Here is a 25,539-nt window from a genome sequence, read left to right as displayed (position 1 = left end):
TCTTAGGGGATAAAGCTGTCCTCCCTTCCCCTCTGCTCTCCCACAGTACCCACACTCACAGCTCCCCCAGTCCCCTTCCTTTCTCCAGAAGAAGCTCTCAGAACTTCACGCTTATGGAGGATCCAAGAGTCCCTCCAACTCACAGTCCCCTTGCTGCTCTGGTGCAGAGGGTAGGCCCTCCTGCATCAGTCAAAGCTCACTCATGTTTCACTGCTCCTGGGCTATGCCAACTTCATCACAGCTGGAGGTAATGCACTCGTATCTAGAGGATGCCAGGGGGCATCACATTAAATGTCCTATGGATGCTACCTCTCATTGTGTCCAATATCACTGTCTGACTCCTGACTACTCTGGAGACCAGGGCTGCTGTCTGCTCTGTGCAGGGATCACAGTCAAGTCCTAGAGAAGCAAGTGCACCTAGTGGGGCTTCTTGAATACTTGCTGAATGAAAGGGCCCCAACCAGCCCATCACAGGTATCTGAGTGGGCCTTGGTACACCTCTGCACCCCAGGGATCCCTGCTCTGTATTCACCCAGACATAGACCCCAAAGGGAGTCTCAGATCTCTCTTTCAAATGGCAAAAGAGCCCAACTCAAGATCATAGTGATAGTGAGGGATGAGGCAGAGGCTTCATCATGGCAAGCAGGACGATAATAAATGAGTACAACCACAGGCTCTCTAGCAGACCTTTGCATAGGCCCAGCCACCAAGATGACCTTTCCTTTCAAGACTTCATGAGTCCCTAACGTAACTCTGGCCCAGTCAGAGGAGCAACCTGAGGCTCAGGAAGTTTGGGGACATTTCCAGGACTCACAGCAAGTAGTGGCCAAATCCAACTGGGCCATTAGGTACATAGTGCTCACCTTGCGAAGAGGAAGTCCAACACCTCCTGGGTGGTGGCAATGGCTCAATATGTGCCCAGTAACATGTAGGCATAGCTGAGATCTCTTCCTAGGAAATTAGGCACAGATGTTGTCATTTGATTTTTAGCAGGTTAGCCTGGTTTGTCCATAGCACACAGGTCTCACTCCTCTTCATCAGTGATCCATATTTTGCCTGATGTGAAACAGAGGGGACATGAGTCAGTTCTGTAGCCACCAGGAGGGTTATGGATTGGAACACAGATTGAAACCCCAAGATGCCAGTGGCTTATGGCAAGAGGTGGGACAAGAGATCCCACAGTTATAAAAACAATCAGGTGACTGGGTTGTTCCTTGGCTTAATCATAGGAGTCATGGTTTTGGCTCAGGTCATCATCTCAATTTCTTGAGATGGAGCACCTTGTACGGCTGCATACTTAGGGCAGAGTTGGCTTGAGTTGTCTCCCCTCTGCTTCTCCCCACTCTCCCCCTGCCTCTCTCAAATAAGTCAATCAACCAATCAATTAACAAATCTTTAAGGAAAAAGAAAAAACCTTTCTTGGTAGACATACAAAGAATTGAAGTCAGTGAAGTCTGACCTTGATAGTATCTCAGGTCAGATTGGGAACTGAGTATTGATAGCAATCCCCTGCATGAATGCCATCGATCCTGTGGTTTCTGATAACAGATTCCATTCTTGAGATAAGGACACAGAGACATTTTCTTATGTGAGACATCTCAGGATATTATGGCATGTAGGATGTTTAGTGTAGCACTATGATTTAGCAACAAAAGAGAATCACATCAAAGTCCTGCATCATTGAAGGGCTCAGTGGCTGTGACAAATGACTGGCCTTCTGGAATGTTGTGCAGCAGAATGAAGTCCCTGATCCTGACCCTGGAGGGGCCTCAGGGATGTGTTTCCTCAAAACCAAAGACAGAGCAAGAGACATATTACCATTGGCAACATGACCCTTGGGTAAAAGTCTCCCAACTCACCATGATAATGTGCAAGACTTGCAGAACTTGGGGAGGACTGTCAGATCAGTGGGGACACCTGGGAGCACAAGGATTCTAGATGAATGGCATGAGACATAGTGTAAAGTCTCTTTTCTGATATTATTACAAATATGTGGACAATGACACTACATCTGGGCAAGGTAGGGGCAGGGCAATGAGGGCAAGCTTGAAAAGGAGATGGTGATGCAAATTCATGTGGGTTCAAGACTGTAGGAGGGAGTCCATGGCAGTACTAGGGTGGCTTCTGGGACATGGGTCCCTTTTTTCTCCACTGGGATCCTGGGGATGGATCTCCCCAGCACCTGCACTCACCCTGAGCCAGCGCTGGATTCCTTTGTTATTTGGGGGCTCCTTTTGTCCTTCAAAGAGGTAGAGCAGAGGATCTCAACATTCAGCTCCTGCCCGATCTCCTGTGTGGAGCTCTGTAAAGACAGTGCCCAGCAATCAGGAAGGAGGTCTTAGAGCCCTATCTAGCTGCCTTTGCTGGTCCTCATACTCAGGGCACTCCATCCCAGACACACCACACCCCAGTATGCACACACATCCACCAAGGAGAGAAATGTGACACAGCTTCAGGGCCTTGGATGAGCACTGAGAGAGGTATGATGAACCTCAGTAATCCTTTCCACCTTGCCCACCATGACATTGGTGTGAACATAAAGGGATCACCAGGGTATCCACTATCTGGAAACCCCCTCCATCACAGTGGCAGGTACTCCACATATCCCTCTTTGCCAGAAATTCCAGAGGAGAGGACGAGGCTGCCCTGGAATGGCTCAGAGGGGTAACTTCGCCTGGCATAAGCTGTTCTGTATTACCTTATCGAACCTCCTGCCAAATGCCCTGAGGCTTTGTGCATGAGGTCTGAGCCAATATCTGCAGCATATGAAAAAAAATCATTCCCCTGGGTTTTCTGGGAGCCAGAATCCTGGGAAGTAGGCAAAGAGCAGGAGAAAATCTTTCAATATTGGATGTCTCTACCCAAGTAACCGTGGTGCTAGACTACACTAGAATGTGAAAGCCTGTTTGCAGGGGTTCCCAATTCTGTTGGGGTCTGCAGTCAAGGAAGTAACTTCACTGCCTGAGATCACCTACCCAAGTCCACTCCTGGATTGACAACAAACAAACAGTGCTCAGGGTTGCCATCTGCTCATCCCCATTCTGCGTGTAGGGCACATATGTACACAGTGACACCAACACACCCCTCTCCACAGTCCCCTAAGGAAGGTCTGGGTTCAGCTGGGGCCCCAGCTTGTAAATACACGTGTCTTCAGGAACAGCTCTCCAATCTTACCCGCTTCTGTCCCTGGATAAGTCATTATCCCTGTGAGGGGTAGTCTGCATCTTGACTTTACAATACAGATGATTCTAGCATGGACTTCCTCCAGATGTCCATAGGCATTTGTGGGATAATATCTGTGATAATGGAGGAATGGTGTCACATGTAAGAAATAGCTCCAAACATATTTTGTTCCTCTTCTATCTTTTCTGGGTCTGCTATTGGTCAGATCTCACTCTACCGTCCCTACTGGTGTGTGTGTGTGTGTGTGTGTGTGTGTGTGTGTGTGTGTGTGTGTTTGTGAGTGTCTGTGTACATGTGCGTGCACACATGCACACTCTCTCATGTGTGTACACATATATTTTCATCAGGGCTCAAATTCAAGAGTCCCAGAAGTTGGCAGCCTCACCTACAGAGGGGTGGATAATAGCTTCCCAAGATCATATGCTTCCTAATTTTAATAGTAAGAAGGCATTGGAGCCTTGGCCTCTGAAGTTCAGAATTTACCCCTATGCCTAGAGACTGAATACCCTGTATTGAGAGCCATTAACATCTTTCCACTGGATGTGATGTGGATAGGGTTCCACTCAGTGTGTTGCCATGAGCTGGGCTGCCCCTCAGACAAGAATTTACTGGAATGCCTCCTCTCTCGTACATCAAGGCTCACACTCACCCTTATACCATCTTCATGTCTGTAGCCACTTCTTTCAACACAACTTTTCCCAGAGCCTTCTGGTGAATGGCTACATGCATCCAGTGTCCCTACTTTGAGGACACTCAAAGAGCTGGGTTCATGCCTGTTTCAGCCTTCTAACCATTCTGGGCAATGCCCTAACCCTGTTGAGGTCTTCACCTTCTCCTCTCAGTGGTTCCTGGAAATCCCATATCCTGTGTATACAACTTTGTGTAACCCTGTCACCTAGAGTGTGGTCTGGACTTAGTGATTCCTACCATTCCACAGAACATAGCAACATGACCCACAAACCCCTTCTGAGATTTAGTTATAAGAGCTCATTGCCCAGTCCCATGATGACTCTGACCCATATTCTCTCACAGATCTTCACCAGGAGTACAAGCCCCTATGTTGAACCATGACCCAGACATGTGCATGTTACATCCCAATGAGGGCTGACAACAGACAGAAGAACTCAGGCCTTTGAGATGGGCTGAATCCTGCCAACCACCCTAAGTGAGCTCAGGTTCTCAGTGAATCAGGTCGTGCCTTAGTGTTTTCAACAGTCCCAAAGTACTGAGAAGCTCTGGAAGGATCCTCTAGCTGGGCACTCATGGATTCCTGATCCTCTAAGACCGTGTGAAATTGTTTGTTGGTTAAGCCACTGAGTTTAGGGTAATGTGGCCACACAGAACTAGGAGAGGGGTGCTGATACTGTCCACCTGCCCCAGGCCTTGGCCCTCCTCCCCTTCCTCCCTGCTCCTCTCTTCAGCATCTGCCAATCCCCTGGGCCTTATTTCTAACTCCACTGCAGGAAGGTCATACTGTTTCCAATCCTCTGCACCATGGTGCTCTCTGCCAGGCTAAATACACTCTGATTTGTGCAGGGCTCTCTCATTCTTTTCCTGCCACAGGAATTCTCAATTTCCTTTCAGAACTGCCTTCTCACACCCTCTCACCTGGTGGAGCTCAGGACCCAGTTATAGTCCCTTCCTCTTTTCTTATGGAGCAAGTGCTCTTTTCATTCACCTTTTTGGTTCATATTTTTCCATCTTCCCCTCTAGACCCTAAGCTCCTAGAGAGAGAAACTGGTTGCCTGATAAACACTGGCACCAAATGAGTGCTCAGAACCCAGTAGCTGAATAACCAGTCAAGGGGATCCAGTCCACCATTGACCATCTCTATTGCTGAAGTCTATTTGATTCTCGCCATGTGTAAGACCTCCCCCGCCCACCAAGGAAACTCTATATTCCATGTTGGGCTCAAACTCCTGACCCTGAGATTAAGTACCATATGCCCTACTGGCTGAGGAAGCCGGGTGCTTATGTTGTCATATTTAATAAGTTCTAGGCTGTTAACGATTGAAGTTTATTTGTTGATTTCAACATGTTGTAGGTATATTATGTTATGCTAAATTACCAAATAACTCCCCAAACTTTGGTAGCATATCACCATAAATTTCCCCACATGAGAGTGCTGAGTGAATCTTCAATTTGGAGACAAAGATCTTTCATGTGGTTTTTCAGGAACCAAGAGTTCCTCCACCATGGGCCTTCTCACTCCATGGGTTGTCTTGCACCTCTGACACCATCAGCATTAGGGGAAAGATGAAAAATACACATAGGAGGTTGTTTCCATTCGGGATTTGAAGGCCTAAATATACACCTTTATGCTCAATATTTTATTTATATTTTTATAATTTTATTTATTAGAGAGAAAAGAACACAAGAAACAAGGAGTTGCAGAGGGAGGATAACCAGAGAGTTGCTTAGGTGAAGAGGACAAGGGGTGCCTTATAAGGACTGGAACAGCTTGGGCCAAACAGAGCGAGTCCCCACCAACTGTGTTAGGCCGCGAGTAATGTGTGAACTCAGATCCCTTTGCCCATGACCAGCCATCAGGAGAGATCTCCCAGGGATTCCTTCATGGGCCCAGACAACATTGAGTGATGGGAAAATTTTGCTTTATTTAGAAGGACACAAAAAGTCAGTCATGGTGTGGATACTTTCTCTTCATGATGCTACAGCACCAGCCCCAGAACAAGATCCTGATCCACTTCAAGAGCTACCTCCATCTCCTACTGAGATGCATGCTGCAGCTTCAGAGTTTAAGTGGCATGGGTGGGAATAATTTGTGTGGGTGATATAGCTGCAGATATAGCAGAGAGGAGGAACCTGAGCTAAGGAGGCCACCACAAAATTTTATCAGCAAAGAAGTACACAACTGAAACTTTTAAGAGTTTACTACTGTGGGGGATGTCCCTAGATTAAAGGTGTTCATGTGGTGAAGCAGGGTAGAATCCCAGGTATGGCAGCATGAGGATCCTGGGAGTCAAAAGGACAGTTGGGGCCTGAATGCTTCAGAGTCCTCAGATATCAGTTAGGGAAAGCTGTCTGAAAACTGTGAGGCTAGGTGCTGACTTTTTGCTCTATGTAGTCCTAAACATTTAAATCACAGCACAGTGGGGCGACTGCATTCCTGGGAGGAGTCCACTAAAAAAAAAAAAAAAAGCAGAAGCATGGCAAGACATCTAAATTCCTGGAGGTACAGCATGACTCTGTGCCACAGAAACCCATAGAAATTGGAGTTGGAACTCAGTCGCATGCCTGAGACAAAAATGCTTTGTCTCTGGCTGGGTGAACACAGAATTCTGACAGAAACCAAGGAGATAAGATTGATGGTATGCTTTCCTGTGAGAAATCATTGAAGAGTTGAGGTGCAAATTTTCAGCTTCTGGGTAGAGAGCAGGGTGAAGCCATATTCATCCCCCCCCACTAGTGCTGTAAGCCTTCAGGGAGTAATACAGGGCCACATACTGGAATCCAGGGTGGATTACCTGCAGGTCTACCTCTGCTTAGGAAAAGTGCATTTGCTCCAGCTGAAGCACACCTGAGAATCAGTGCCACAGAACCCTCTCCAGAACCATCACACACAACTTACTTCTGTCAAGTTTACTGATCATAGAGGGCTGCAAAGCTTCAACTTTTAGGGAAAACACTAGGTAACAAACATTGTATTTTTATTTTTTAGCCTTTTATTTGTTTTTTTTTTCACTTTTTTCTTTTATTTTTCATTTGTTTTTAATAATTTTTATTCCTTTTAAAATTTATTTTATTTAGACTTATTAATCTCATTATATTTTATTTTTATTTCATCTTTTCTTTTCTGGACACAATAATGAGATGGAGAAATTCACCTGAAATTAAAGAACTGGAGGTAGTACTAACTACCAGGGATTGTATCACTCTGGATATAATTCAAATATCTGAACTAGAACTCAAAACAGTGATTCAAAAGTTACTAGACAGGCTAATAAAAGCATAGAAGACAATAGAGAATCTCTCACTGTAAAATAAAAGTAACACAAATCTAGACAGACCCAAATTAAAAATGATATTACAGAGATTCACTCCCAAATGAAGATTATGGGAAGGACTGCGAATGAGGCAGAAGAGGAAGTCAGTGATATAGAAGATAAAATAATGGAAGGAAGCTGAAAAAGAGAGAATGAAAACTATTGGATCACTAAGGGAGATTTTGAGAACTCAGCACTTCCATAAAGTGAAATAATATCCAGATAATAGAGGTACCAGAAGACGACAAGAGGGACAAAAGGGGGAAAGGTTTATTTCAACAAATTGGAGCTAAGGAATTTCCCATCCAGCAGAAGGAAACATGTACTCAACTCCAGGAGGTACAGAGAACTCTTCTCAGAATCAATAAAAATATGTCAACATCTTGACATAAGAGAGTCAATATTTCAAAGTGGACTGATAAAGGGAAAATCCTGAAAGCAATCAGGACAAGAGAAACTTAACCACTAAGGGTAGATCCATAAGGGTGGCAGCACATCTGTCCAAAGACATCGGGAAGGCCAGAAAGGAATCATGATATATTCAATGTGCAAAATGGGTAAATTGTGCAGCCAAGAACACTTAGTCCAGGAAGCCTGTCATTCAGAGTAGAAGGAGAGATAAAGAGTTTTCCAGGGCAAACAAAACTTAAGGATTGTGAACACTAAACCAACCCTGAAAGAAACATTTTTGAGGGTTCTCAGAGTGCATAGAGAGCCCAAAGTTAATAAAAATCCAGAGAGGACAGAGACAATCTACAGAAACAGCAACTTTACAGGTAATACAATGGCACTGAATTCATACCTTTTGATATCACTTGAATATCATTGAGTGCAAATGGACTCAATGCCCTGATCAATAGATATAGTGTATAAACATGGATTAAAAGAAAAACAAGAGGAGGAGTCAAGATGGCGGAGAAGTAGCAGCTGAGACTACTTCGAGTAGCGGGAGATCAGCTAAATAGCTTATCTAAAGATTGCAAACACCTACAAATCCAACGGGAGATTGAAGAGAAGAAGAACAGCAATTCTAGAAACAGAAAATCAACCACTATCTGAAAGGTAGGACTGGCGGAAAAGTGAATCCAAAGCAACAGGAAGATAGACCGCGGGGGGAGGGGCCGGCTCCCGGCGAGCGGCAGAGCAACGGAGCAAAATCAGGACTTTTAAAAGTCTGTTCCGCTGAGGGACATCGCTCCAGAGGCTTAACTGGGGTGAAGCCCAGGCGGGGTCAGCGTGGCCTCAGGTCCCACAGGGTCGCAGAAGGATCGGGGGTGTCTGAGTGTCGCAGAGCCGGAGACCGGGAGGCCGCCATGTTCATTCCCGCCCTCCGGAACTCTACGGAAAGCGCTCAGGGAACAAAAGCCCCCGAAAGCAAACCCGAGCAGATTACTCAGCAACTCAGCGAGGCCTGGGTAAGGGCGGTGCAACTCCGCCTGGGGCAAAGACGCTTGAGAATCACTACAACAGGCCCCTCCCCCAGAAGATCAACGGGAAACCCAGCGAGGACCAAGTTCAACTACCCAGGAGTGCTGTTTCAATACCAAGAAGAGCGGCAGAATTCCAGAGGAGAAGAAAGCAAAGCACGGAACTCATGGCTTTCTCCCCATGATTTTTCAGCCTTGCAGTTAATTTAATTTTTTTTTCTTTTTTTCTTTTTCAATTTTTTTTTCTTTTTCTCTTCTTCTGCTAAATTTTTTTAACTTTTACCGTTTTCTTTTTAACGTTTTTTTAAATAGTTTATATAATATATATATATTTTTTCCTCTTTTTATATTTTTTCTTTATCGGCTTTCTTTTTTTAAATAGTTTCTTTTTTTTTTTCTTTTTGAACCCCTTTTTATCCCCTTTATCCTCCCTCACGATTTGGGATATCTTCTGATTTGGCTTAAGCATATTTTCCTGGGGTTGTTGCCACCCTTTTAGTATTTTACTTGCTCCTTCATAAACTCTTATCTGGACAAAATGACAAGGCGGAAAAATTCACAACAAAAAAAAGAACAAGAGGCAGTACCAAAGGCTAGGGACCTAATCAATACAGACATTGGTAATATGTCAGATATAGAGTTCAGAATGACGATTCTCAAGGTACTAGCCGGGCTTGAAAAAGGCATGGAAGATATTAAAGCAACCCTCTCGGGAGATATAAAAGCCCTTTCTGGAGAAATAAAAGAACTAAAATCGAACCAAGTTGAAATCAAAAAAGCTATTAATGATGTGCAATTAAAAATGGAGATTCTCACTGCTAGGATAAATGAGGCAGAAGAAAGAATTAGTGATATAGAAGACCAAATGACAGACAATAAAGAAGCTGAGCAAAAGAGGGACAAACAGCTACTGGACCACGAGGGGAGAATTCGAGAGATAAGTGACACCATAAGACGAAACAACATTAGAATAATTGGGATTCCAGAAGACGAGGAAACAGAGAGGGGAGCAGAAGGTATATTGGAGAGAATTATTGGAGAGAATTTCCCCAATATGGCAAAGGGAACAAGTATCAAAATTCAAGAGGTTCAGAGAAGACCCCTCAAAATCAATAAGAATAGGTCCACACCCCGTCACCTAATAGTAAAATTGACAAGTCTTAGTGACAAAGAAAAGATCCTGAAAGCAGCCCGGGAAAAGAAGTCTGTAACGTACAATGGTACAAATATTAGATTGGCAGCAGACTCATCTACAGAGACCTGGCAGACCAGAAAGAGCTGTCATGATATATTCAGAGTACTAAATGAGAAAAACATGCAGCCAAGAATACTGTATCCAGCGAGGCTATCATTGAAAATAGAAGGAGAGATTAAAAGCTTCCAGGACACACAAAAACTGAAAGAATTTGCAAATACCAAACCAGCTCTACAGGAAATATTGAAAGGGGTCCTCTAAGCAAAGAGAGACCCTAAAAGTAGTAGATGAGAAAGAAACAGAGACAATATACAATAACAGTCACCTTACAGGCAATACAATGGCACTAAATTCATATCTCTCAATACTTACCCTGAATGTTAATGGGCTAAATGCCCCAATCAAAAGACACAGGGTATCAGAATGGATAAAAAAACAAAACCCATCTATATGTTGCCTACAAGAAACTCATCTTAAACGCGAAGACACCTCCAGGTTTAAAGTGAGGGGGTGGAAAAGAATTTACCATGCTAATGGACATCAGAAGAAAGCAGGAGTGGCAATCCTTATATCAGATCAATTAGATTTTAAGCCAAATATTATAATAAGAGATGAGGAAGGACACTATATCATACTCAAAGGAACTGTCCAACAAGAAGATCTAACAATTTTAAATATCTATGCCCCTAACGTGGGAGCAGCCAACTATATAAACCAATTAATAACAAAATCAAAGAAACACATCGACAAGAATACAATAATAGTAGGGGATTTTAACACTCCCCTCACTGAAATGGACAGATCATCCAAGCAAAAGATCAACAAGGAAATCAAGGCCTTAAATGACACACTGGACCAGATGGACATCACAGATATATTCAGAACATTTCATCCCAAAGCAACAGAATACACATTCTTCTCTAGTGCACATGGAACATTCTCCAGAATAGATCACATTCTTGGTCCTAAATCAAGTCTCAACCGGTATCAAAAGATTGGGATCATTCCCTGCATATTGTCAGACCACAATGCTCTGAAGCTAGAACTCAATCACAAGAGGAAATTTGGAAAGAACCCAAATACATGGAGACTAAACAGCATCCTTCTAAAGAATGAATGGGTCAACCAGGAAATTAAAGAAGAATTGAAAAAATTTATAGAAACAAATGATAATGAAAACACAACGGTTCAGAATCTGTGGGACACAACAAAGGCAGTCCTGAGAGGAAAATATATAGCGGTACAAGCCTTTCTCAAGAAACAAGAAAGGTCTCAGGTACACAACCTAACCCTACACCTAAAGGAGCTGGAGAAAGAACAAGAAAGAAACCCTAAACCCAGCAGGAGAAGAGAAATCATAAAGATTAGAGCAGAAATCAATGAAATAGAAACCAAAAAAACAATAGAACAAATCAACGAAACTAGGAGCTGGTTCTTTGAAAGAATTAATAAGATTGATAAACCCCTGGGCAGACTTATCAAAAAGAAAAGAGAAAGGACCCAAATAAATAAAATCATGAATGAAAGAGGAGAGATCACAACGAACACCAAAGAAATACAGACAATTATAAGAACATACTATGAGCAACTCTACGCCAACAAATTTGACAATCTGGAAGAAATGGATGCATTCCTAGAGACATATAAACTACCACAACTGAACCAGGAAGAAATAGAAAGCCTGAACAGACCCATAACCAGTAAGGAGATTGAAACAGTCATCAAAAATCTCCAAATAAACAAAAGCCCAGGGCCAGATGGCTTCCCAGCGGAATTCTACCAAACATTTAAAGAACTAATTCCTATTCTCCTGAAACTGTTCCAAAAAATAGAAATGGAAGGAAAACTTCCAAACTCATTTTATGAGGCCAGCATCACCTTGATCCCAAAACCAGACAAGGATCCCAACAAAAAAGAGAACTACAGACCAATATCCTTGATGAACACAGATGCAAAAATTCTCGCCAAAATACTAGCCAATAGGATTCAACAGTACATTAAAAGGATTATTCACCACGACCAAGTGGGATTTATTCCAGGGCTGCAAGGTTGGTTCAACATCCGCAAATCAATCAATGTGATACAACACATTAATAAAAGAAAGAACAAGAACCATATGATACTCTCCATAGATGCTGAAAAAGCATTTGACAAAGTACAGCATCCCTTCCTGATCAAAACTCTTCAAAGTGTAGGGATAGACGGCACATACCTCAATATTATCAAAGCCATCTATGAAAAACCCACCACAAATATCATTCTCAATGGAGAAAAACAGAAAGCTTTTCCGCTAAGGTCAGGAACACGGCAGGGATGGCCGTTATCACCACTGCTATTCAACATAGTACTAGAAGTCCTAGCCTCAGCAATCAGACAACAAAAGGAAATTAAAGGCATCCAAATCGGCAAAGAAGAAGTCAAACTATCACTCTTTGCAGATGATATGAAACTATATGTGGAAAACCCAAAAGTCTCCACTCCAAAACTGCTAGAACTTGTACAGGAATCCAATAAAGTGTCAGGATATAAAATCAACGCACAGAAATCAGTTGCATTTCTCTACACCAACAACAAGACAGAAGAAAGAGAAATTAAGGAGTCCATCCCATTTACAATTGCACCCAAAACTATAAGGTACCTAGGAATAAACCTAACCAAAGAGACTAAGAATCTATACTCAGAAAACTATAAAGTACTCATGAAAGAAATTGAGGAAGACACAAGGAAATGGAAACATGTTCCATGCTCCTGGATTGGAAGAATAAATATTGTGAAAATGTCTATGCTACCTAAAGCAATCTACACATTTAATGCAATTCCTATCAAAGTACCATCCATTTTTTTTCAAAGAAATGGAACAAATAATCCTAAAATTCATATGGAACCAGAAAAGACCTCGAATAGCCAAAGGAATATTGAAAAAGAAAGCCAAAGTTGGTGGCATCACAATTCCGGACTTCAAGCTCTATTACAAAGCTGTCATCATCAAGACAGCATGGTACTGGCACAAAAACAGACACATAGATCAATGGAACAGAATAGAGAGCCCAGAAATGGACCCTCAACTCTATGGTCAACTCATCTTCAACAAAGCAGGAAAGAATGTCCAATGGAACAAAGACAGCCTCTTCAATAAATGGTGTTGGGAAAATTGGACAGCCACATGCAAAAAAATGAAATTGGATCATTTCCTTACACCACACATGAAAATAGACTCAAAATGGATGAAGGATCTCAATGTGAGAAAGGAATCCATCAAAATCCTCGAGGAGAACACAGGCAGCAACCTCTTCGACCTCAGCCGCAGCAACATCTTCCTAGGAACATCACAAAGGGCAAGGGAAGCAAGGGCAAAAATGAACTATTGGGATTTTATCAAGATCAAAAGCTTTTGCACAGCAAAGGAAACAGTTAACAAAACCAAAAGACAACTGACAGAATGGAAGAAGATACTTGCAAATGACATATCAGAAAAAGGACTAGTGTCCAAAATCTATAAAGAACTTAGCAAACTCAACACCCAAAGAACAAATAATCCAATCAAGAAATGGGGAGAGGACATGAACAGACATTTCTGCAAAGAAGACATCCAGATGGCCAACAGACACATGAAAAAGTGCTCCATATCACTCGGCATCAGGGAAATACAAATCAAAACCACCATGAGATATCACCTCACACCAGTCAGAATGGCTAAAATGAACATGTCAGGAAATGGAAGGTGCTGGGGAGGATGCGGAGAAAGGGGAACCCTCCTACACTGTTGGTGGGAATGCAAGCTGGTGCAACCACTCTGGAAAACAGCATGGAGGTTCCTCAAAATGTTGAAAATAGAACTACCCTATGACCCTGCAATTGCACTGCTGGGTATTTACCCTAAAGATACAAATGTAGTGATCCGAAGGGGCACGTGCACCCGAATGTTTATAGCAGCAATGTCTACGATAGCCAAACTATGGAAAGAACCTAGATGTCCATCTACAGACGAATGGATAAAGAAGATGTGGTATATATACACAATGGAATACTATGCAGCCATCAAAAGAAATGAAATCTTGCCATTTGCGACGACGTGGATGGAACTAGAGGGTATCATGCTTAGCGAAATAAGTCAATCGGAGAAAGACAACTATCATATGATCTCCCTGATATGAGGGAGAGGAGATGCAACATGGGGGGTTGAGGGGGTAGGAGAAGAGTAAATGAAACAAGATGGGATTGGGAGGGAGACAAACCATAAGTGACTCTTAATCTCACAAAACAAACTGAGGGTTGATGGGGGGAGGAGGTTGGGAGAGGGGGGTGGGGTTATGGATATTGGGGAGGGTATGTGCTATGGTGAGTGCTGTGAAATGTGTAAACCTGGCGATTCGCAGACCTGTACCCCTGGGGATAAAAATATATGTTTATAAAGCTGTAAAAAAATAAAAAAGAAAAAGAAAAAAGAAAGGATGAATACCCAAGTTTTGTAGCAACATGGTCGGGACTGGAAGAGATTATGCTGAGTGAAATAATTCAAGCAGAGAGAGTCAATTATCATATGGTTTCACTTATTTGTGGAGCATAACAAATAGCATGGAGGACAAGGGGAGATGGAGAGGAGAAGGGAGTTGAGGGAAATTGGAAGGGGAGGTGAACCATGAGAGACTATGGACTCTGAAAAACGATCTGAGAATTTTGAAGGGGTGGGGTGTGAGAGGTTGGGGGCACCAGGTGGTGGGTATTGTAGAGGGCACGGATTGCATGGAGCACTGGGTGTGGTGCAAAAATAATGAATACTGTTATGCTGAAAAAATAAAAAAATAATTAAAAAAGAAAAGAAAAACAAGAACCATCAATATCCTGCTTACAAGAGACTCACTACAGAGGCAAGGACATGTTGAGATTGAAATTGAAGGCATGGAGAATCATTTATTATGCTAATGGGTATGTAAGGAATGCTGGAGGATACAACCTCTACATTAGACGCATTAGATTTTAAACTGAAGGCTATTTTAAGTGATGAAGTAGGACACTATAACATAATAAAAAGGATGTACCCAATGAAAAGATCTAATGATTGTAAATATGTATGCCCCTAACTTGGGAGGCGCCAAATATACCCACCAATGAATTACAAAATTAAAGAAACTCCATGATAAGAATACAGTAATACAAGAGGACTTTAAGAACCCACTCAAAGCAATAGACAGATCATGTACGCAGAAGATGAACAAGGAAACATGAGCTTTGAATGACACACTTGACCATATGGACTTCATGGAGATATGCAGAGCGTTGTCTCTGAAAACATCAGAAAAAACATACTTTTGGAGGTTACATGGAACATACTCCAGAAGAGATCACATACTAGCTGAGAAATTAGATCTCAGAAGTACCAAATTATTGATATTATAACATGAATATTTTTAGACCACAGTACAATTAATCTTGAAGTTAATTACAAGAAAAAATGTGGAAGGACCACAACTATGTGGAGGATAAAGAACATCCTACTGTAGAATGAGTTGAGAATCAGGAAATTAAAGAAGAATTTAAAAATACATGGAAGCAAATGAAAATGAATGTTGGACAACTCCAAGTATTTAGGATGCAGCAAAGGCGGTCCCAAGTGGGAAGTAAGGTCAATAAAAGCCTTTCTTAAGAAACAAGTTATATTCTCAAATATACAACCTAACTTTAAACATAAACTATCTGAAGAAAGAACAGCAAATAATGCCTAAATCCAGCAGGTGAAGAAAATAATAAAGATTAGAGGGCAAATCAATAATACAGAAATTTTTTTAAAAAGTAGAAATCACTGAAACTAAGAGCTGGTCTTTTGAATATATGGAGACAACTTATAGAAACAAAGACTTCACAGGTAACACGATGTCAATAAAAACGTATCTCCCAATAATCACTCTCAACGTGAATGGCCTAAATGTGCCCATAAAATGACACAGGGTTGCAGATTGGAAAAAAAAGACAGGACCATCTATATGTTGTCTACAAGAGACCCATTTTGAACCCAAGGATACATCCAGACCGAAAGTTAAGGAATAGAGAAGCATCTTTCATACCAATGGGCCTCAAAAGAAGGCTGGGGGGCACCTGGGTGGCTCAGTGGGTTAAGCCGCTGCCTTCAGCTCAGGTCATGATCTCAGGGTCCTGGGATCGAGTCCCACATCGTGCTCTCTGCTCAGCAGGGAGCCTGCTTCCTTCTCTCTGCCTGCCTCTCCATCAATTGTGATCTCTCTCTAGAAAAAAAAAAAAGGCTGGGGTAATGATTCTCATATCAGATAAATTAGATTTTAAACTAAAGACCGTAGTCAGAGATACAGATGGACACTACATCATTCTTAAAGGGACTATCCACCAAGATGATCTAACAATTGTAAATATTTATGCCCCCAATATGGGAGCAGCCAACTACATAAAACAACTGTTAATCAAGATAAAGAGTCATACTGATATGAATACATTAATAGTAGGAGATCTTAAATTGCCACTCTCAATAATAGAAAGATTATCCAAGCAGGAAATCAGTAAAGAAACAAAAGAATTGGAAGGGGGAGGAGTCAAGATGGTGGAGAAGTAGCAGGCTGAGACTACTTCGGGTAGCGGGAGATCAGCTAAATAGCTTATCTAAAGATTGCAAACACCTACAAATCCAACGGGAGATTGAAGAGAAGAAGAACAGCAATTCCAGAAACAGAAAATCAACCACTTTCTGCAAGGTAGGACTGGCGGAGAAGTGAATCCAAAGCGACGGGAAGATAGACCGCGGGGGGAGGGGCCGGCTCCCGGCGAGCGGCGGAGCAACGGAGCAAAATAAGGACTTTTAAAAGTCTGTTCCGCTGAGGGACATCGCTCCAGAGGCTTAACTGGGGTGAAGCCCAGGCGGGGTCAGCGCGGCCTCAGGTCCCGCAGGGTCGCAGAAGGATCGGGGGTGTCTGAGTGTCGCAGAGCTTACCGGTATTAGAACGGGGAAGCCGGATACAGAGACAGAGCCGAGGAGTGACTCTCAGCTCGGGGTTGCCTTGAACCGGTCGCAGGCTTGGTCAGCTCGGGGCGCGGCCGGAGGCCAGGGTGGCGGGAGTCATTGGGCGCTGTTCTCTGAGGGCGCACTGAGGAGTGGGGCCCCGGGCTCTTGGCTCCTCCGGGCCGGGCACCGGGAGGCCGCCATCTTCATTCCCGTCCTCCGGAACTCTACGGAAAGCGCTCAGGGAACAAAAGCTCCCGAAAACAAACCGGAGCGGATTACTCAGCGCGGCCCCGGGTAAGGGCGGTGCAACTCCGCCTGGGGCAAAGACGCTGGAGAATCACTACAACAGGCCCCTCCCCCAGAAGATCAACGGGAAACCCAGCCAGGACCAAGTTCACCTACCAAGGAGAGCGGCGGAATTCCAGAGAAGAAATAAAGCACGGAACTCATGGCTTTCTCCCCATGATTGTTTAGCCTAGCAGTTAATTTTTTTTTTTCTTTTTCTCTTCTTCTGCTAAATTTTTTTTAACTTTTACCGTTTTTTTTAACGTTTTTTAAATAGTTTATCTAATATAAATATTTTTTCCTCTTTTTATATTTTTTCTTTATCGGCTTTCTTTAATAGTTTCTTTTTTTTTTTTCTTTCTTTCTGAACCCCTTTTTATCCCCTTTCTCCCCCCTCACAATTCGGGATCTCTTCTGATTTGGCTTAAGCATATTTTCCTGGGGTTGTTGCCACCCTTTTAGTATTTTACTTGCTCCTTCATAAACTCTTATCTGGACAAAATGACAAGGCGGAAAAATTCACAACAAAAAAAAGAACAAGAGGCAGTACCAAAGGCTAGGGACCGAATCAATACAGACATTGGTAATATGTCAGATATAGAGTTCAGAATGATGATTCTCAAGGTTCTAGCCGGGCTTGAAAAAGGCATGGAAGATACTAAAGCAACCCTCTCAGGAGATATAAAAGCCCTTTCTGGAGAAATAAATGAACTAAAATCTAACCAAGTTGAAATCAAAAGAACTATTAATGAGGTGCAATCAAAAATGGAGGCTCTCACTGCTAGGATAAATGAGGCAGAAGAAAGAATTAGCGATATAGAAGACCAAATGACAGACAATAAAGAAGCTGAGCAAAAGAGGGACAAACAGCTACTGGACCACGAGGGGAGAATTCGAGAGATAAGTGACACCATAAGACGAAACAACATTAGAATAATTGGGATTCCAGAAGAAGAGGAAACAGAGAGGGGAGCAGAAGGTATATTGGAGAGAATTATTGGAGAGAATTTCCCCAATATGGCAAAGGGAACAAGCATCAAAATCCAGGAGGTTCAGAGAACCCCCCTCAAAAACAATAAGAATAGGTCCACACCCCGTCACCTAATAGTAAAATTGACAAGTCTTAGTGACAAAGTAAAGATCCTGAAAGCAGCCCGGGAAAAGAAGTCTGTAACGTACAATGGTAAAATTATTAGATTGGCAGCAGACTTATCCACAGAGACCTGGCAGGCCAGAAAGAGCTGGCATGATATAATCAGAGTACTAAATGAGAAAAACATGCAGCCAAGAATACTGTATCCAGCGAGGCTATCATTGAAAATAGAAGGAGAGATTAAAAGCTTCCAGGACACACAAAAACTGAAAGAATTTGCAAATACCAAACCAGCTCTACAGGAAATATTGAAAGGGGTCCTCTAAGCAAAGAGAGACCCTAAAAGTAGTAGATGAGAAAGAAACAGAGACAATATACAATAACAGTCACCTTACAGGCAATACAATGGCACTAAATTCATATCTCTCAATACTTACCCTGAATGTTAATGGGCTAAATGCCCCAATCAAAAGACACAGGGTATCAGAATGGATAAAAAAACAAAACCCATCTATATGTTGCCTACAAGAAACTCATCTTAAACGCGAAGACACCTCCAGGTTTAAAGTGAGGGGGTGGAAAAGAATTTACCATGCTAATGGACATCAGAAGAAAGCAGGAGTGGCAATCCTTATATCAGATCAATTAGATTTTAAGCCAAATATTATAATAAGAGATGAGGAAGGACACTATATCATACTCAAAGGAACTGTCCAACAAGAAGATCTAACAATTTTAAATATCTATGCCCCTAACGTGGGAGCAGCCAACTATATAAACCAATTAATAACAAAATCAAAGAAACACATCGACAAGAATACAATAATAGTAGGGGATTTTAACACTCCCCTCACTGAAATGGACAGATCATCCAAGCAAAAGATCAACAAGGAAATCAAGGCCTTAAATGACACACTGGACCAGATGGACATCACAGATATATTCAGAACATTTCATCCCAAAGCAACAGAATACACATTCTTCTCTAGTGCACATGGAACATTCTCCAGAATAGATCACATTCTTGGTCCTAAATCAAGTCTCAACCGGTATCAAAAGATTGGGATCATTCCCTGCATATTGTCAGACCACAATGCTCTGAAGCTAGAACTCAATCACAAGAGGAAATTTGGAAAGAACCCAAATACATGGAGACTAAACAGCATCCTTCTAAAGAATGAATGGGTCAACCAGGAAATTAAAGAAGAATTGAAAAAATTTATAGAAACAAATGATAATGAAAACACAACGGTTCAGAATCTGTGGGACACAACAAAGGCAGTCCTGAGAGGAAAATATATAGCGGTACAAGCCTTTCTCAAGAAACAAGAAAGGTCTCAGGTACACAACCTAACCCTACACCTAAAGGAGCTGGAGAAAGAACAAGAAAGAAACCCTAAACCCAGCAGGAGAAGAGAAATCATAAAGATTAGAGCAGAAATCAATGAAATAGAAACCAAAAAAACAATAGAACAAATCAACGAAACTAGGAGCTGGTTCTTTGAAAGAATTAATAAGATTGATAAACCCCTGGGCAGACTTATCAAAAGAAAAGAGAAAGGACCCAAATAAATAAAATCATGAATGAAAGAGGAGAGATCACAACGAACACCAAAGAAATACAGACAATTATAAGAACATACTATGAGCAACTCTACGCCAACAAATTTGACAATCTGGAAGAAATGGATGCATTCCTAGAGACATATAAACTACCACAACTGAACCAGGAAGAAATAGAAAGCCTGAACAGACCCATAACCAGTAAGGAGATTGAAACAGTCATCAAAAATCTCCAAATAAACAAAAGCCCAGGGCCAGATGGCTTCCCAGCGGAATTCTACCAAACATTTAAAGAACTAATTCCTATTCTCCTGAAACTGTTCCAAAAATAGAAATGGAAGGAAAACTTCCAAACTCATTTTATGAGGCCAGCATCACCTTGATCCCAAAACCAGACAAGGATCCCATCAAAAAAGAGAACTACAGACCAATATCCTTGATGAACACAGATGCAAAAATTCTCGCCAAAATACTAGCCAATAGGATTCAACAGTACATTAAAAGGATTATTCACCACGACCAAGTGGGATTTATTCCAGGGCTGCAAGGTTGGTTCAACATCCGCAAATCAATCAATGTGATACAACACATTAATAAAAGAAAGAACAAGAACCATATGATACTCTCCATAGATGCTGAAAAAGCATTTGACAAAGTACAGCATCCCTTCCTGATCAAAACTCTTCAAAGTGTAGGGATAGACGGCACATACCTCAATATTATCAAAGCCATCTATGAAAAACCCACCACAAATATCATTCTCAATGGAGAAAAACAGAAAGCTTTTCCGCTAAGGTCAGGAACACGGCAGGGATGGCCGTTATCACCACTGTTATTCAACATAGTACTAGAAGTCCTAGCCTCAGCAATCAGACAACAAAAGGAAATTAAAGGCATCCAAATCGGCAAAGAAGAAGTCAAACTATCACTCTTCGCAGATGATATGATACTCTATGTGGAAAACCCAAAAGACTCCACTCCAAAACTGCTAGAACTTGTACAGGAATTCAGTAAAGTGTCAGGATATAAAATCAATGCACAGAAATCAGTTGCATTTCTCTACACCAACAACAAGACAGAAGAAAGAGAAATTAAGGAGTCCATCCCATTTACAATTGCACCCAAAACTATAAGGTACCTAGGAATAAACCTAACCAAAGAGACTAAAAATCTATACTCAGAAAACTATAAAGTACTCATGAAAGAAATTGAGGAAGACACAAAGAAATGGAAAAATGTTCCATGCTCCTGGATTGGAAGAATAAAGATTGTGAAAATGTCTATGCTACCTAAAGCAATCTACACATTTAATGCAATTCCTATCAAAGTACCATCCATTTTTTTCAAAGAAATGGAACAAATAATCCTAAAATTTATATGGAACCAGAAAAGACCTCGAATAGCCAAAGGAATATTGAAAAAGAAAGCCAAAGTTGGTGGCATCACAATTCCGGACTTCAAGCTCTATTACAAAGCTGTCATCATCAAGACAGCATGGTACTGGCACAAAAACAGACACATAGATCAATGGAACAGAATAGAGAGCCCAGAAATGGACCCTCAACTCTATGGTCAACTCATCTTCGACAAAGCAGGAAAGAATGTCCAATGGAAAAAGGACAGCCTCTTCAACAAATGGTGTGGGGAAAATTGGACAGCCACATGCAGAAAAATGAAATTGGATCATTTCCTTACACCACACACGAAAATAGACTCAAAATTGATGAAGGATCTCAACGTGAGAAAGGAATCCATCAAAATCCTCGAGGAGAACACAGGCAGCAACCTCTTCGACCTCAGCCGCAGCAACATCTTCCTAGGAACATCACAAAGGGCAAGGGAAGCAAGGGCAAAAATGAACTTTTGGGATTTTATCAAGATCAAAAGCTTTTGCACAGCAAAGGAAACAGTGAACAAAACCAAAAGACAACTGACAGAATGGGAGAAGATATTTGCAAATGACATATCAGATAAAGGGCTAGTGTCCAAAATCTATAAAGAACTTAGCAAACTCAACACCCAAAGAACAAATAATCCAATCAAGAAATGGGCAGAGGACATGAACAGACATTTCTGCAAAGAAGACATCCAGATGGCCAACAGACACATGAAAAAGTGCTCCATATCACTCGGCATCAGGGAAATACAAATCAAAACCACCATGAGATATCACCTCACACCAGTCATAATGGCTAAAATGAACATGTCAGGAAATGGAAGGTGCTGGGGAGGATGCGGAGAAAGGGGAACCCTCCTACACTGTTGGTGGGAATGCAAGCTGGTGCAACCACTCTGGAAAACAGCATGGAGGTTCCTCAAAATGTAGAAAATAGAACTATCCTATGACCCTGCAATTGCACAGCTGGGTATTTACCCTAAAGATACAAACGTAGTGATCCGAAGGGGACATGCACCGGAATGTTTATAGCAGCAATGTCTACAATAGCCAAACTATGGAAAGAACCTAGATGTCCATCAACATACGAATGGATAAAGAAGATGTGGTATATATGCACAATGGAATACTATGCAGCCATCAAAAGAAATGAAATCTTGCCATTTACGATGACGTGGATGGAACTAGAGGGTATCATGCTTAGCGAAATAAGTCAATTGGAGAAGACAACTATCATATGATCTCCCTGATATGAGGGAGAGGAAATGCAACATGGGGGGTTGAGGGGGTAGGTAGGAGAAGAGTAAATGAAATAAGATGGGATTGGGAGGGAGACAAACCATAAGTGACTCTTAATCTCACAAAACAAACTGAGGGTTGATGGGGAGGGGGTTGGGAGAGCGGGTGTGGTTATGGACATTGGGGAGGGTATGTGCTATGGTGAGTGTTGTGAAGTGTGTAAACCTGGCGATTCGCAGACCTGTACCCCTGGGGATAAAAATATATGTTTATAAAGCTGTAAAAAAAAAAAAAGAAAGAAAGAAAGAAAGGATGAATACCCAAGTTTTGTAGCAACATGGACGGGACTGGAAGAGATGATGCTGAGTGAAATAAGTCAAGCAGAGAGAGTCAACTATCATATGGTTTCACTTATTTGTGGAGCATAACAAATAGCATGGAGGTCAAGGGGAGATGAAGAGGAGAAGGGAGTTGAGGGAAATTGGAAGGGGAGGTGAACCATGAGAGACTATGGACTCTGAAAAACGATCTGAGAATTTTGAAGGGGTGGGGGGTGGGAGGTTGGGGGCACCAGGTGGTGGGTATTGTGGAGGGCACGGATTGCATGGAGCACTGGGTGTGGTGCAAAAATAATGAATACTGTTATGCTGAAAAAATAAAAAGAATAAAAATAAAAATTAAAAAAAAAAGAAACAAAAGAATTGAATGACACATTGGACCAGATGGAACTCATAGATATATACAGAACCTTCCACCTTAAAACAACAGAATATCCATTCTTCTCAAGTGCACATGGAACTTTCTCCAGAATAGACCACATACTGGGTCACAAATCAGGGCTCAACCAATACCAAAAGATTGAGATTATTCCCTGCATATTCTCAGATAATATTGCTTTGATACTGGAGCTCAACCAAAAGGAAATGTTTGGAAGGAATTCAAACACCTGGAAGCTAAAGACCACCTTGCTTAAGAATGTTTGAATCAACCAGGAAATCAAAGAAGAACTTAAACAATTCATGGAAACCAATGAGAATGAAGACACTTCGGTCCAAAACCTATGGGATACAGCAAAGGCAGTCCTAAGAGGGAAATACATAGCCATCCAAGCCTCCCTCAAAAAACTGGAAAAATCCAGAACACAACAACTATCTCTACACCGTAAAGAACTGGAGAATCAACAACAAATTAATCCAACTCCACACACAAGAAGGGAAATAATCAAGATTAGAGCAGAGATCATTGAGATAGAAACTAGAGATAAAGTAGAATTCATCAATGAAACTAGAAGCTGGTTTTTTGAAAGAATCAATAAGATTTTGAAAGATCAATAAGATAAACCATCAGCCAAACTAATCCAAAGAAAAAGAGAGGAGGCCCAAATTAATAAAATTATGAATGAAAAGGGAGAGATCACAACTTACCCCAAGGAAATAGAAACATTCATCACAAATGATTATCAACAGTTATATGTTAATAAGTTAAGCAACCTAGATGAAATGGATGCATTCCTGGAAAACTATAAACTTCCAAAATTGAACCAGGAAGAAATTGACAACCTGAATCTCCTGATATCTCATAATGAGATAAAGCAGTGATCAAAAACCTCCCAAAACACAAGAGCCTAGGACCTGAAAAATTTCCTGGGTGGTTCCAGAAATCCTTCACTGCAGTAACTTCCAGAGGACAGATGGTCCTGTCTACTCAGGAAAATACAAACTGAAGTTCTCCCCTGCACTCAGCGGTCTCTGCAATTCACAACACTAACACATAGAGGCCCCCAAATGACCAGTACTGACCCCTAAGCAGGGACATCTTTATGCTCCTATTCAGCAGGAAGGAAATACAGATGGTGAGACCGTCCTTCTTGAACAAATTTAATGATGGAAGGGTCTAAACTGTTCAGGAGGACATGAGGAGGGTGGAGAAGGCTAGCTGAGGACAAAGCAGAAGGTGGCACGCCACACCGCCCCTTCACAGCATGTGATATGGGTGACATTCCTCAGACACTCTGGCGGCCCTAAAGCCAAGAATAGGAAAAAAACAGGTTCTTCACAAATACAGATCAAAACACCTGAGTCTCCCATAGTTTACAAATGTCCTGGTGATTGCCAAGGAAGAGGCGTGCTTGTCAATAGGCTAACTAATTTCCAGAGATCCGTAATTCTGTTTATGAAGCCCTAACATCTCCCTCCCCTCCATAACACTGAGGGAGGCTGAGGCAGAAGGAAATGTCAATAAAACGGAATTTCTTCCCAAACCTGCAATTCCTTGAGAAGGACCTCTGAGAAGAAGACGCTAACATTCCTCTAGGAAGCTCCCAAATATCTTTCTATTAATGCCTTCCTAGAAGGAAAAACCACCTTCACGTGCAAGAGCAAAGCCTCCTGTATCCTGTGTGTCCTCTGTCCTACTGCAACATTATTGCAAAACCTGCCTTTTGCCTGACCTCCCCCAACGCCATCCTAGAGAGTCAGCCTCTCATCACGACCACAGCATAGCAACTCTTTCTACCCATGCGTTGTGTCCCCGTGCTTTAATAAAAATCACCTTTTGCCAGCAAAGCCATCTCAAGACTTCTTTCTTGACCATCGGTCTTGAACTCTAACATGTTTCCTACATCAGTCCTGTCTCTTGTAGGGCTCCTGTGGAAATAACCAGGCAACACGGCCCCGTTTCTGTCAACTCTTCCAACTCCATCCACCTAAACCACTGCACATTCTGTGTCCTCTGAGGACAGGACACTTCTGTGATTCTTGGGCTGAAACCATCACATGGCACCTCTTTCAGTCCTCGACTTTGCTGAGTTTGCCCATGTTAAACTCCCCAGCATCCCATCCTCACTTTCTTTTTCTCACATGTTTATCTGGTTAATAGGTTCTAATCACCTAAGTAGATGACTCCATTCCTTTCCTTTGTCACCAAGCTCAAATATTAACTCTCAGATGTTTGTCTCACAACTTTCAAAATTTTTCTTTCCCCTAATGCCTCTCTACCAGTTTCTCTTCTCCCTTTTTCAAGCCCTTCTTTCCTTCCTTCCCTTCATTATCTTTTTGTTCTTTGTATTCCTTCCTCCCTCCCCATCTCTCTTTCTTTGGTTCTGTCATGTTAGTCCCCATACAGTACTTTAGTACTTTTCATGTAGTGTTCCATGACTTATTCTTCATGTAAAAGACCTAAGAGCTCA

General features: G+C 42.0%; 1 pseudogene; it reads right to left on the bottom strand.

The window, feature by feature from the left end:
- Nucleotides 1–3,207: 3,207 nt before the first annotated feature.
- Nucleotides 3,208–25,539, bottom strand: part of LOC125092676 (uncharacterized) — a 68,423-nt pseudogene continuing 46,091 nt past the window's right edge.

The sequence above is a fragment of the Lutra lutra genome, unplaced genomic scaffold (assembly GCF_902655055.1).
Source record: "Lutra lutra unplaced genomic scaffold, mLutLut1.2, whole genome shotgun sequence".
Taxonomy (NCBI): domain Eukaryota; kingdom Metazoa; phylum Chordata; class Mammalia; order Carnivora; family Mustelidae; genus Lutra; species Lutra lutra.
The sequence above is the reverse complement of the archived record's forward strand: the minus strand, read 5'-3'. Positions and strand labels throughout refer to the sequence as shown.